The sequence below is a fragment of the Cherax quadricarinatus genome, chromosome 56 (genome assembly GCF_038502225.1).
Source record: "Cherax quadricarinatus isolate ZL_2023a chromosome 56, ASM3850222v1, whole genome shotgun sequence".
Classification (NCBI taxonomy): domain Eukaryota; kingdom Metazoa; phylum Arthropoda; class Malacostraca; order Decapoda; family Parastacidae; genus Cherax; species Cherax quadricarinatus.
Window position 1 is genome coordinate 21,100,835 of NC_091347.1, and position 13,149 is coordinate 21,113,983.

Sequence of the window (13,149 nt, forward strand, 5' to 3'; positions counted from 1 at the left end):
AGGGTGTGGTGTAGAGGGTGTGGTGTAGAGGGTGTGGTGTAGAGGGTGTGGTGTAGAGGGTGTGGTGTAGAGGGTGTGGTGTAGAGGGTGTGGTGTAGAGGGTGTGGTGTAGAGGGTGTGGTGTAGAGGGTGGGGTGTAGAGGGTGTGGTGTAGAGGGTGGTGGTGTAGAGGGTGTGGTGTAGCGGGTGTGGTGTAGAGGGTGTGGTGTAGAGGGTGTGGTGTAGAGGGTGTGGTGTAGAGGGTGTGGTGTAGAGGGTGTGGTGTAGAGGGTGTGGTGTAGAGGGTGTGGTGTAGAGGGTGTGGTGTAGATGGTGTGGTGTAGGGTGTGGTGTAGAGGGTGTGGTGTAGAGGGTGTGGTGTAGAGGGTGTGGTGTAGAGAGTGTGGTGTAGAGGGTGTGGTGTAGAGGGTGTGGTGTAGAGGGTGTGGTGTAGAGGGTGTGGTGTAGAGGGTGTGGTGTAGAGGGTGTGGTGTAGAGGGTGTGGTGTAGAGGGTGTGGTGTAGAGGGTGTGGTGTAGAGGGTGTGGTGTAGAGGGTGTGGTGTAGAGGGTGTGGTGTAGTGTAGAGGGTGTGGTGTAGAGGGTGTGGTGTAGAGGTGTAGAGGGTGTGGTGTAGAGGGTGTGGTGTAGAGGGTGTGGTGTCGCGGGTGTGGTGTAGAGGGTGTGGTGTAGAGGGTGTGGTGTGGTGGAGAGGGTGTCGTGTAGAGGGTGTGGTGTAGAGGGTGTAGTGTAGAGAGTGTGGTGTAGAGGGTGTGGTGTAGAGGGTGTGGTGTAGAGGGTGTGGTGTAGAGGGTGTTGTGTAGAGGGTGTGGTGTAGAGGGTGGAGTGTAGAGAGTGTAGTGTAGAGGGTGGGTGGGTGTGGTGTAGTGAGTAGAGGGTGTGGTGTAGAGGGTGTGGTGTAGAGGGTGTGGTGTAGAGGGTGTGGTGTAGAGGGTGTGGTGTAGAGGGTGTGGTGTAGAGTGTGTGTAGAGGGTGTTGTAGAGGGTGTGGTGGTGTAGAGGGTGTAGTGTAGAGGGTGTGGTGTAGAGGGTGTGGTGTAGAGGGTGTGGTGTAGAGGGTGTGGTGTAGAGGGTGTGGTGTAGAGGGTGTGGTGTAGAGGGTGTGGTGTAGAGGGTGTGGTGTAGAGGGTGTGGTGTAGAGGGTGTGGTGTAGAGGGTGTGGTGTAGAGGGTGTGGTGTAGAGGGTGTGGTGTAGAGGGTGTGGTGTAGAGAGTGTGTTGTGTAGAGGGTGTGGTGTAGAGGGTGTGGTGTAGAGGGTGTGGTGTAGAGGGTGTGGTGTAGAGGGTAGAGGGTGGTGTAGAGGGTGTGGTGTGTGTGGTGTAGAGGGTGTGGTGTAGAGGGTGGGGTGTGGTGTAGAGGGTGGGGTGTAGAGGGTGTAGAGGGTGGTGTAGAGGGTGTGGTGTAGAGGGTGTGGTGTAGAGGTGTGAGGGTGTGGTGTAGAGGGTGGGGTGTAGAGGTAGTATAGAGGGTGTGGTGTAGAGGGTGTGGTGTAGAGGGTGGGGGTGTGGTGTAGAGGGTGTGGTGTAGAGGGTGTAGTGTAGAGGGTGTGGTGTAGAGGGTGTGGTGTAGAGGGTGGGGTGTAGCGGGTGTAGTGTAGAGGGTGTGGTGTAGAGGGTGTAGTGTAGAGGGTGTGGTGTAGAGGGTGTGGTGTAGAGGGTGTAGTGTAGAGGGTGTGGTGTAGAGGGTGTGGTGTAGAGGGTGTGGTGTAGAGGGTGTGGTGTAGAGGGTGTGGTGTAGAGGGTGTGGTGTAGAGGGTGTGGTGTAGAGGGTGGGGTGTAGAGGGTGTGGTGTAGAGGGTGTGGTGTAGAGGGTGTGGTGTAGAGGGTGTGGTGTAGAGGGTGTGGTGTAGAGGGTGGGGTGTAGAGGGTGGGGTGTAGAGGGTGTGGTGTAGAGGGTGGGGTGTAGAGGGTGTGGTGTAGAGGGTGTGGTGTAGAGGGTGTGGTGTAGAGGGTGTGGTGTAGAGGGTGTGGTGTAGAGGGTGTGGTGTAGAGGGTGTGGTGTAGAGGGTGGGGTGTAGAGGGTGTGGTGTAGAGGGTGGGGTGTAGAGGGTGTGGTGTAGAGGGTGGGGTGTAGAGGGTGTGGTGTAGAGGGTGTGGTGTAGAGGGTGGGGTGTAGAGGGTGGGGTGTAGAGGGTGTGGTGTAGAGGGTGTAGTGTAGAGGGTGTGGTGTAGAGGGTGTAGAGGGTGGGGTGTAGAGGGTGTGGTGTAGAGGGTGTGGTGTAGAGGGTGTGGTGTAGAGGGTGTGGTGTAGAGGGTGTGGTGTAGAGGGTGTGGTGTAGAGGGTGTGGTGTAGAGGGTGTGGTGTAGAGGGTGTGGTGTAGAGGGTGTGGTGTAGAGGGTGTGGTGTAGAGGGTGGGGTGTAGAGGGTGGGGTGTAGAGGGTGTGGTGTAGAGGGTGTGGTGTAGAGGGTGGGGTGTAGAGGGTGTGGTGTAGAGGGTGTGGTGTAGAGGGTGTGGTGTAGAGGGTGTGGTGTAGAGGGTAGAGGGGGGTGTAGAGGGTGTGGTGTAGAGGGTGTGGTGTAGAGGGTGTGGTGTAGAGGGTGGGGTGTAGAGGGTGTGGTGTAGAGGGTGTGGTGTAGAGGGTGTGGTGTAGAGGGTGTGGTGTAGAGGGTGTGGTGTAGAGGGTGTGGTGTAGAGGGTGTGGTGTAGAGGGTGTGGTGTAGAGGGTGTGGTGTAGAGGGTGTGGTGTAGAGGGTGTGTGGTGTAGAGGGTGTGGTGTAGAGGGTGGGGTGTGGTGTAGAGGGTGTGGTGTAGAGGGTGGGGTGTGGTGTAGAGGGTGTGGTGTAGAGGGTGGGGTGTGGTGTAGAGGGTGTGGTGTAGAGGGTGTGGTGTAGAGGGTGGGGTGTGGTGTAGAGGGTGTGGTGTAGAGGGTGTGGTGTAGAGGGTGTGGTGTAGAGGGTGTGGTGTAGAGGGTGGGGTGTAGAGGGTAGGGTGTAGAGGGTGTGGTGTTGTGGGTGGGGTGTAGCGGGTGTGGTGTAGAGGGTGTGGTGTAGAGGGTGTGGTGTAGAGGGTGTGGTGTAGAGGGTGTGGTGTAGAGGGTGGGGTGTAGAGGGTGTGGTGTAGAGGGTGTGGTGTAGAGGGTGTGGTGTAGAGGGTGGGGTGTAGAGGGTGTGGTGTAGAGGGTGTGGTGTAGAGGGTGTGGTGTAGAGGGTGTGGTGTAGAGGGTGTGGTGTAGAGGGTGGGGTGTAGAGGGTGTGGTGTAGAGGGTGGGGTGTAGAGGGTGTGGTGTAGAGGGTGTGGTGTAGAGGGTGTGGTGTAGAGGGTAGAGGGTGTGGTGGTGTAGAGGGTGTGGTGTAGAGGGTGTGGTGTAGAGGGTGTGGTGTAGAGGGTGTTCTGAAGAGGGTGTGGTGTAGAGCGGTGTGTGTGGTGTTTAGGGTGTGGTGTAGAGGGTGTGGTGTAGAGGGTGTGGTGTAGAGGGTGTGGTGTAGAGGGTGTGGTGTAGCGGGTGTGGTGTAGAGGGTGTGGTGTAGAGGGTGTGGTGTAGAGGGTGTGGTGTAGAGGGTGTGGTGTAGAGGGTGTGGTGTAGAGGGTGTGGTGTAGAGGGTGGGGTGTAGAGGGTGTGGTGTAGAGGGTGTGGTGTAGAGGGTGTGGTGTAGAGGGTGGGGTGTAGAGGGTGTGGTGTAGAGGATGTGGTGTAGAGGGTGTGGTGTAGAGGGTGGGGTGTAGAGGGTGTGGTGTAGAGGGTGTGGTGTAGAGGGTGGGGGTTGACAGTGTTACCAACCTAGCCTCTTAAAGTCAACATTACAATGTTAATAACACAGGTCTCATAAACGTGGTGTGAATTTTCATCTATTTTTTTTCCGATTAAATTCCTTAATAATTTTATTATTGCAGATATAAATATATCGTCAATATAAAAGTGTGTACATTATATATATATAATATATATATATATATATATATATATATATATATATATATATATATATATATATATATATATATATATATATATATATATATATTAGGCTGCTGCCGTTGCTGTAAATTAATGCTTATATAAGAGTGAATATTCTTCATCCCATAAAAAAAAATTCAATTTTAGTTCACTATATAATATATTTTCTCTCAAATTCCTGTACTCTGTATTAAAATATTTTTTCTCATGTTTTGCAAATTAATTCTCATATTTTGACAAATATTCTGAGTGTTAGTTTACAAGGTGTATATATAACGTTACTGTGTCCTCTGCTCTGTGTTCTGCTTGTGTTCTGCTGTATGTTATGCATGTCATTGGATTTTTAGTGTCTGCTGGATGTGTTCTTGTATCTTTCACTCGCTCTCCTCCACTAATACTATTGTAAATTAAATGTTTTTTTCACCTGTATTTTCTCCATGTGTAAATTTCGTCATTTACAAACCTGCATCATTCTCTACCTAACTTTACCAAACTCCATAAATCAACTTTTATTCTGCAGCTTCATCATATAAATGGTTGCTTCAAGTGTCCCTCATCATTAAGTAAATCTGCTTGATTATGTGGGTTTATATATATAGTTCTTTAATGTATTTGAACTAATCTAGTGTTAGACAAAACGCACAATATTTAAATCTAAATATATATAATTTCAGACTTGTTGCATTTGTCCTCTGTATATCCAGTTAATACCTAAGATCTCTAGTAATTATATATATATATATATATATATATATATATATATATATATATATATATATATATATATATATAGATATATCGAGTGTCGGTATTGAGAGCATTGGTTGGTTAATTGAGGGTCATTAAGACTGGCGAAAGCCTGAAGTTTCCCTTAAATGTGCTAACTTTTCACCACTCAAGAAGACTTTAATCCATAAATAGGAATTAAAGTGTTGACACACACCTCTCGGTGTATACATCCTTGTAGTGACCATCGTAGTTGTGGAGTGTATGGAGGTGTTCACTACTGCACTTGTAGCCTTCACTGTAGAACTGGTATGTATACAAGATATACGTAGTGAGGTGTGTGTATACATATATGCTAAGTTTAAGCCCCACTTGGGGGGATTGAAGTTTTTTTTGACTAGTGTACAGGTGACGTGTAGCCTTAATGACCCTCCTGCAGTTAGTAAGTAGGCTTTAAGTTCCATTAACCACTCATCCCGCTATAATTACAATGCTATAATATTATGCTTATGTTTTATAACTGCTGCTATTTTGATATACTATTAATATGAAACTATTATTCTATTGCTATAATACTATTGGTACTACTGTTATATTGCTATAATACTGTTGGTTCTACTGCTATATTATTACTTTCTTACTAGTACTGTAATGTTGCTGTACTTCTACTAGTACTAGAGCTTGTAACTCACAAGTCATCTATAATGCACTAGTACTGTTTCTTTTGGTAGTAACTAAACCTGACCCAATAATGGCATAATCTTTGACTCTCTCGCAATGACGTTTGTGTGACCCTTAGACCCTATATTAATTTGGTGACCTTTGTTGACCTTGCACAATAACAGGTGGTGACATAAGTTGACCTTGCTTAGTAAACTGTGGTGACCTTTTGATCCTTTGCTCTGTGTGTGTGTATATATATATAGATGCTATATCCTTAGCATTATATCTAAATGACTGTGTATATAAATCATGTGGGTGGATAATTCAGATGGAAAAACAATGGTAACACCTTGGGCTCGCAATAGAAGGATACAAGTTCAATCACAGGGGAGCGGAGTTGAGACCAAGTCTTGCACATAGTTTTCCCGTTCACTCGGCAACAAATTATTTCTCTGGTGATGGTCGACCTCCTCTGGAAATGCCGGCTAGGCTTGGAAATATGCTGAGGTATCGTGACACCTTTGGATTTGTAAATTAAACTGTTAGCTAAAACTTACAAGGTTTTGTAAGGATAAATTAGACATGTTCAACATGGGAACGTTTCGCCACACAGTGGCGTCATCAGTTCAATACAAAAAAGAATGGTTGAAGACCAGGAGGAGTTTGAGCTAATGAGTCCAAGATTGATGTACTCTTCACATCGACTCCAGGTTAAGGGACTGATTACCTCAAACTTCTTCTGATCTTCAAACATTTTTTTGTATTAAACTGATGAAGCCGCTATGTGACGAAACGTTTCCTCAGTAAATATACCCAAGTGTTGCACATGTTTGTAATATTATTTGCAAGGTCCTACCTAGAGAGGGTTTCTGGGGTCAACGCTCCCGCGGCCCGGTCTGTGACCAGGCCTCATGGTGGATCAGGGCCTGATCAACCAGGCTGTTACTGTTGGCCGCACGCAACCCGACGTACGAGCCACAGCCTGGCTGGTCAGGTACTGACTCTAGGTGCCTGTCCAGTGCCTACTTGAAGACAGCCAGGGGTCTATTGGTAATCCCCCTTATGTATGCTGGGAGGCAGTGTATATAGTGCATTTTTTATGTAAATGCGACTGAAAAAATACATCAAAATTTAATAGCAAATGGAAAGGCCTTCATAGTACCTAGTATTGAATTATGAATAAAGTTTTAGTCGCATTATAGAGGAACTTAAGAAAAGTTTTCATATTTACACTTGAACAGGATGTTGGAACTGTAATGTGTGTGCACACCTCTGACAAGATAGTTATTAGAATTATTGTGAATGTCTTCTCTTGTGACCTCGGAGATCCGAAATCATATTGTCTCTGGGAGACGCCCGGTGCGTTAAAAAAATAAAAGGTCAATATAGGTGACTGCAGGAGTTAATAATCTTCATTCTCAGGTGGGATCAAAGGTGGGAGTGAGTGTGTTTGAACAATATACAACCTCACAACCTGTGGCTCCTGGATGACTTGTCACTTCAGTATGCTTGGTGAAGCTGCAACGCTAGCAACAGTTCCTTTGTAACTCACGGAAATTAGACTCACCTTGATTGTGTAAGCAACAATCATCTGCATCAATGAAATGGTGTTTTGGGATCACCAGCCATTCATATGTTGGTCACGATACTGTACACAGGTTTTGTCACTTCGTAATGTTATCCTCTCCCCTCCATTCCCCATCCTGCCAGTTATCCCATAATTTGTTATAACCTACCTCACCCCCTTTCACTGCCTCTCCTCCTCCCCCTCTCACTCCCTTACTCCGTCCTTCTCCCTCTCACTCTCCACTGGTCTCCGGTAAGAGAAATTCCCCGTAGAAATTCCCAACTAAATATCTGAACTTTAATAAAAAAGAAGCCTTAAAACTCTCTAAATATATAGCCACCTTTAAGATTAATTTCTGTTTTAATTTTAATATAATTTAGTTTAAAAACTACCAAATAAAAACTTTTTTTATCCTTACAAATTCATAGTTTTATCTTTTTTTTTTTTTTTACCAGAGTTCGGATGTTGAGTTAAGACTTCACATCATCGTTATGTACACTAGCATTTTTCTACTGATGTAAGAAAGTCTGTATAGTAGAACCTAGTTAGAACTCGACTTGGCTTGTTGACACGGTTGCAGGATATGTACAGTGTATTGTCTATTTACCAGCTTGTATATATAACATAAGATGTAGTTAACTAGAGCACTGTGTGTGTGCACGTACGTACGTGTACGTACAACCATAGCCTAGGAAATGAAGATCTGTATGTTTTTCACGTACAAAGCTTTGTACACAGCTATGAATAATAATGAAATACAAGTATCCATAGAAAAGACGTGGGTAAAGAGGATGTTGCCACGAAGACTTGTCAAGAAAAGAGCTTTCTAGAAAGTGTCCCTTCTAGGTTCCAGCAAGTGTCCCTTCTAGGTTCCAGCAAGTGTCCCTTGTAGGTTCCAACAAGTATCCCTGCTAGGTTCCAGCAATTGTCCCTGCTAGGTTCCAACAAGTATCCCTGCTAGGTTCCAGCAATTGTCCCTGCTAGGTTCCAACAAGTATCCCTGCTAGGTTCCAACAAGTGTCCCCACTAGGTTCCAACAAGTATCCCTGCTGGGTTCCAACAAGTGTCCCCACTAGGTTCCAGCAAGTGTCCCTTCTAGGTTCCAGCAAGTGTCCCTTGTAGGTTCCAACAAGTATCCCTGCTAGGTTCCAGCAATTGTCCCTGCTAGGTTCCAACAAGTATCCCTGCTAGGTTCCAGCAATTGTCCCTGCTAGGTTCCAACAAGTGTCCCCACTAGGTTCCAACAAGTGTCCCCACTAGGTTCCAACAAGTGTCCCCACTAGGTTCCAGCAAGTGTCCCTTCTAGGTTCCAGCAAGTGTCCCTTCTAGGTTCCAGCAAGTGTCCCTTGTAGGTTCCAACAAGTATCCCTGCTAGGTTCCAGCAATTGTCCCTGCTAGGTTCCAACAAGTATCCCTGCTAGGTTCCAGCAATTGTCCCTGCTAGGTTCCAACAAGTATCCCTGCTAGGTTCCAACAAGTGTCCCCACTAGGTTCCAACAAGTGTCCCCACTAGGTTCCAACAAGTGTCCCCACTAGGTTCCAACAAGTGTCCCCACTAGGTTCCAACAAGTGTCCCCACTAGGTTCCAACAAGTGTCCCCACTAGGTTCCAACAAGTGTCCCCACTAGGTTCCAACAAGTGTCCCCACTAGGTTCCAACAAGTGTCCCCACTAGGTTCCAACAAGTGTCCCCACTAGGTTCCAACAAGTGTCCCCACTAGGTTCCAACAAGTGTCCCCACTAGGTTCCAACAAGTGTCCCCACTAGGTTCCAACAAGTGTCCCCACTAGGTTCCAACAAGTGTCCCCACTAGGTTCCAACAAGTGTTCCCACTAGGTTCCAACAAGTGTCCCCACTAGGTTCCAACAAGTGTCCCCGCTAGGTTCCAACAAGTATCCCCGCTAGGTTCCAACAAGTGTCCCCACTAGGTTCCAACAAGTATCCCTGCTGGGTTCCAACAAGTGTCCCCACTAGGTTCCAACAAGTGTCCCCACTAGGTTCCAACAAGTGTCCCCACTAGGTTCCAACAAGTGTCCCCACTAGGTTCCAACAAGTGTCCCCACTAGGTTCCAACAAGTGTCCCCACTAGGTTCCAACAAGTGTCCCCACTAGGTTCCAACAAGTGTCCCCACTAGGTTCCAACAAGTGTCCCCACTAGGTTCCAACAAGTGTCCCCACTAGGTTCCAACAAGTGTCCCCACTAGGTTCCAACAAGTGTCCCCACTAGGTTCCAACAAGTATCCCTGCTAGGTTCCAACAAGTATCCCCGCTAGGTTCCAACAAGTGTCCCCGCTAGGTTCCAACAAGTGTCCCCGCTAGGTTCCAACAAGTGTCCCCACTAGGTTCCAACAAGTGTCCCCACTAGGTTCCAACAAGTGTCCCCGCTAGGTTCCAACAAGTGTCCCCGCTAGGTTCGAACAAGTGTCCCCGCTAGGTTCCAACAAGTATCCCCGCTAGGTTCCAACAAGTGTCCCCACTAGGTTCCAACAAGTATCCCCGCTAGGTTCCAACAAGTGTCCCCACTAGGTTCCAACAGGTATCCCTGCTAGGTTCCAGCAAGTGTCCCCACTAGGTTCCAGCAAGTGTCCCCACTAGGTTCCAGCAAGTGTCCCCACTAGGTTCCAACAAGTGTCCCCACTAGGTTCCAGCAAGTGTCCCCACTAGGTTCCAACAAGTGTCCACACTAGGTTCCAACAAGTGTCCACACTAGGTTCCAACAAGTGTCCCCACTAGGTTCCAACAAGTGTCCCCACTAGGTTCCAACAAGTGTCCCCACTAGGTTCCAACAAGTGTCCCTGCTAGGTTCCAACAAGTGTCCCTGCTAGGTTCCAACAAGTGTCCCTGCTAGGTTCCAACAAGTGTCCCCGCTAGGTTCCAACAAGTGTCCCCGCTAGGTTCCAACAAGTATCCCCGCTAGGTTCCAACAAGTGTCCCCACTAGGTTCCAACAAGTATCCCTGCTAGGTTCCAACAAGTGTCCCCACTAGGTTCCAGCAAGTGTCCCCACTAGGTTCCAACAAGTATCCCCGCTAGGTTCCAACAAGTGTCCCCGCTAGGTTCCAGCAAGTGTCCCCACTAGGTTCCAGCAAGTGCCCCCACTAGGTTCCAACAAGTATCCCTGCTAGGTTCCAGCAAGTGTCCCCACTAGGTTCCAGCAAGTGTCCCCACTAGGTTCCAACAAGTGTCCCCACTAGGTTCCTTCAAACACCTGCGAATGCTTAACCTATATCATTATTTTAAGACTTAGTGACAGCTTTTTTTTTTAGATTATTGGTTGATGAGTGGAGATGTAGCAAGAGTCTCCACACGTACACATGACAGTGTGTGTGTTTGAGAGAATTATTGTTCAAGGACATTTGTTACCAGTTTTAGTAAAGTGTCGCTGTGAATTAATGTAAGATCTCCAGGGTCACGACTACAGCCTTGATCACCTCAGTCAGTGTAACCTGTGGGTGTAAACTTTTACTTTTAATATGTACTTCTACTGGAAGGTAAAGTCAAACATTGGTTGTTTGGTTTATGGAGGTTTAAAGCTTATCGACTAGATTAAGGTTATTAAGGCTGCAGGTAACATTTACACCACCGGACAGGAAAACTGTCATCTCTACAGTAGGAATTAGTCTCATCATGTATAGAAATACATCTTTCGGTGTGTATATACACTGTATGTTCTGTGTATATTTGGTTAGGTTAGGTAAGGTGTGTCAGGAAGCAGGACAAGTGTTTCCTGACTTGAGTCTTGGATGATGACCCGTCGTTGGAGCTTCTGGTCATCTGACAGAAGCCTTCTGCAGGCTTACCGGTCCACCTCTTTAAAAATTATGATCATAGTTATAACCATTTCTGTGTTTATATAATATATATAATATATATATATATATATAATATATATATATATATATATATATATATATATATATATATATATATATATATATATATATATTATGTATTTGGTTGCTTCAGGTTATTTAAGGAAATTAATTACTGCTGACGTAATGTGATGGTTTAGGGTAGACTTTAATAAAGTTTTACTTGGTTTCGTAATGTGATTATTTAAGGAGAGTGGAAGACAACAACAGTAGAACGAGACTGACAGGGCAGTGAAGACAGTCGGTATGATCACTTGGCTCTTTAAGAACCACAGGAATTGAGGAAAGAGGAGGTAAGATTTTCCCACTAGGGGATTGCCCAGCCTAGAGGAAACTAAACCATATCCTGGTAAATAGGAAACATTCCAGGTCTTACCCCGCCACAGCACATCTATTACGATAGTTATATTTGGCATTTGCTCACGTTTAGCGCTAACTTTGTTTCCTAGTGCTGTCTCCGGGACACTATCTTGACCTTTCTTGATATAGCTGGTTTAGAGAACCGTCAAGTTGAAGATTGAGACACTTGCTTAAGATTTGGGAATTATTATTGAGGAAACATTTTGCCAGCCATTGACTTCTTCAGTCCAGTACAGATGAATTGTTTGAGGTAATCAGTCCCTCTGCCTGGAGTTGATGTGTTCAGTCTTGATGGAGTGAACACATCAACTCCAGGCTGTGGGACTGATTGCCTCAAACTAATCTTCCACCTTTCTCTGCATTGGACTGGAGAGGGTATTGGCTGGCGAATCGTTTCGTCAAAAAAGATTCGCAAATGTTACACAAGAGTTTCATTCTTGGCTAAAGTGGCATGACAATCATATCGTCTTGCTGCAGTGTTTGTACACCCGTAGATAGCATTACTCCCGCTGCTTTAATATTAGTGAACTTGTGTATCATATTGTCCATGAGCTCTCACACTGGGCAGACACCCAGACTGAGGCACTCACTGAAGAGATGATCTTTCAAAAAAGTCCATAACTTTAGTTTATTTTGTAATCTTTACCACATTATTTGCTTAGTATTATCAGTGTAGGCTCATGGTTTCCTGTGTGGGCCTATCAGCTTAGGCCCATTGTTTCCTGTGTGGGTCTATCAGCTTAGGCCCATTGTTTCCTGTGTACACTGATAATAGGCCTAGTGTTTTTTTTCCTCCGGGAAAACTCTTTCCCCCTTTCCTGTGAAATACTCGCACAATGCGTAATATTACGGAGACTGACTGACTACCCTCCCTGTCACACTACACTATGACCAGTCACTGTGTGACGCCATCAAGATCCACGACTTGCAACTTTTACTCACATGAAAGACATAGCATGGACTGTGTGTGACAGCAGTAGACTTGTCTACTCATCTTTGGTCAAACAGCCATTCCTACGACATGGATTGACAGTTAAATACTTGGCCTAGCTTGACCCCCTCCCTCCAGGCTTGACACCTCACACACGTAAGCACATGATAATTATCTGCTGTCAGGACACATAAGTACACTCATATAGGAGAGTACACCAGCACACGAACACATACAAAAACTCGAGCATACAGGTGTACAAGCTTGCTCAGGTAAACACATCACAGACTGCAGTCATCAACCTGGTAACTTGTGCATCAGGTTGATGCCTGCACTGGTGAGCCTTAGACAAACTTTAAGTCATTCGTGAACACTATACAACATATGCCAGTCACATAAGTTAATCATCACTAGCATGTAACCCACAAACATTTAAAAGCGTTATATTAAGAACAAAAGTTAGCAGCGAGACTAGTACTGGAGTTGAGTAATTGCCTATGAAGAGACTAAAAGAACTAAACTTGATGACAAGAGTAGACAAGGTTTGGGTAAGATGTGATAATGACTTAAAGCATTCTGAAGATTTGACAAGTTGGATAAGCAAAGACGTTCCAAGAAGCAGAAAACGAGTACAAGAGGGTACAGTTTTGAAGGTGAAATTTAACAGAGATAAGCCACAGGGATATCAATATTTATCATCCTCAAAGAGGTTAGTGGGATGACCTGAATGCAGTAGAGTCAAGACTCCATACGCAGCTTTATTAATAGGTACGATAGAACTACAGATCACCCATTTCAAACACACACAAGAGAACTACACTATGTGAATGACCTTCCACGAGGACTACAGACGCAATTTACATTTACAAATACATTATCCGATGTTATAAAAAAATTACATGACTAGTACTTTATTAATTTAAAACAAACATGTGAGCAAACACTAGGAAATACATATTAAAAAGCGTCTCGGTACTGGGACCTTGATTACTTCTGATAAAGTGATCACGGTCCCAGGACCAAAACGTTTTTTAATAAATACGTCCTGGTGTTTGTTCACGTGTCGCTTTTAAACCAATTTGTCTGTGCCAATTACCAAGGTTCATACCTGTGGTACCTCGAGTTAAGCTCGTAACTCG

At 45.7% G+C, this 13,149-nt stretch overlaps 1 protein-coding gene across 6 annotated transcripts in view; it reads left to right on the plus strand.

The window, feature by feature from the left end:
• The window catches only part of Nep2 (Neprilysin 2), a 211,415-nt gene that overhangs the window by 168,631 nt on the left and 29,635 nt on the right, over positions 1 to 13,149 (plus strand). The window lies entirely within an intron of this gene.